This window comes from Rhagoletis zephyria, unplaced genomic scaffold, assembly GCF_001687245.7.
Source record: "Rhagoletis zephyria isolate East Lansing unplaced genomic scaffold, Rhagoletis_zephyria_1.1 Rzeph_scaffold_57085, whole genome shotgun sequence".
Classification (NCBI taxonomy): domain Eukaryota; kingdom Metazoa; phylum Arthropoda; class Insecta; order Diptera; family Tephritidae; genus Rhagoletis; species Rhagoletis zephyria.
Window position 1 is genome coordinate 425 of NW_016214137.1, and position 1,320 is coordinate 1,744.

At 45.1% G+C, this 1,320-nt stretch overlaps 1 long non-coding RNA gene across 1 annotated transcript; it reads right to left on the reverse strand.

Annotated features, from left to right (window-relative positions):
- Window positions 1-541: 541 nt before the first annotated feature.
- LOC108356317 (uncharacterized) lies at window positions 542-780 on the reverse strand. Its single transcript, XR_001846597.1, has 2 exons — window positions 695-780; window positions 542-608 (listed from the first exon to the last, which is right to left on the reverse strand). It is a non-coding gene; the product is annotated as an uncharacterized LOC108356317 (long non-coding RNA).
- Window positions 781-1,320: the final 540 nt, after the last annotated feature.

Below are 1,320 nucleotides of genomic sequence, written 5' to 3' on the forward strand. Positions count from 1 at the left end.
GATTTCCTACTTGGGCAAGGCATGAAGATTGACCTCCAGGGAATGATCCTAACCTATGGCGACAGGAAAGTGCCACTTAGGGTTGGTTACGAGAGCCAGTACTGCAGCAGACGGTTAGTCTTGCAGGAAGTGTCGAAGATTCCACCAGAAATGGAAGCGGTTAGTTCGGCGGAGGTTGGCAGTGATGGAGACGAAATGGTTTCATCAGGAGAAGGAAGTGGTTCACCGATACCGGAAAAGCGTGACGGTTCTGACAGCTCAGTGAAGAGGTCGCAACAAGGAAGTGGTCATGGCGAGCCAGTCAGTGTTTCCGGCAGGAGGAAAGCCACTGAACCACGTTGCAATGGTGATACGCCTGTTTAGGCCAACGGCCTAAATTTGTCGCAGCATTTTCGACCAACCCTAATGCTTAACATAACTTCATTGTTATGTCAACTGTCGAACTGTTTACCACTATGTTACTTATGCTAAAATGTCCCTTCGGTAAATATACAGTTCGACAGGCAACAGTAAGAAGAAATTTCAACCGGTCACTTACTTGTTTTCCGAGAGTGAATCCAAGAGGACGTGTTCCAGCCATTGTGTTCCTGAGTCAAATCAAAGGTAACCTGTAAAACCAAATATATACATACATATATTAATACCAATATCGATATTGAATAAACACGAATTTATATTTAATATTAATACAAACGTTTTTGCTTTATTTCTCATTCCAACAAATTTAATCGGCCACGACCTTGCTCAAGCGTTGTGCCGGTTTAACATACTGGTCCTTCGAGCCGGATATTTGCGGCTTATTTTACATCTACTAGACGTCCAAATCGTCTAGGGGGGCCGGTATGTTTAGACGCGACTGCTAACACCAGGCGCCTAAATGCATGCTATGTACTGCTGCATGTGCAAAAATTTCCTTCATTAAATTATTTTTTTATATACATACATGCACACATACTGGTCTCCCCTCTCACTGAGTTATTCACGCCGGTGGCCGGAAATGGAAGCGGCTGTGGAAGCAGTAGGCGCACTTTGAAGTGTCTTGAAAAAGTTGATCGGAAAAAGCGAACAGTTAAGCCGGAAGCCAAGGTTGAGATTGTACATGTCCGGTCAATGAAGTTAGCATCGGCGGAAGAGCGAGATACGAAACGACGGCGGAAGTTTCAGCGTAAGGATCCGGATGAGCAAGATGTGCTAAAGGCAGTGCAGCGCGAAGNTTGAAAAAGTTGATCGGAAAAAGCGAACAGTTAAGCCGGAAGCCAAGGTTGAGATTGTACATGTCCGGTCAATGAAGTTAGCATCGGCGGAAGAGCGAGATACGAA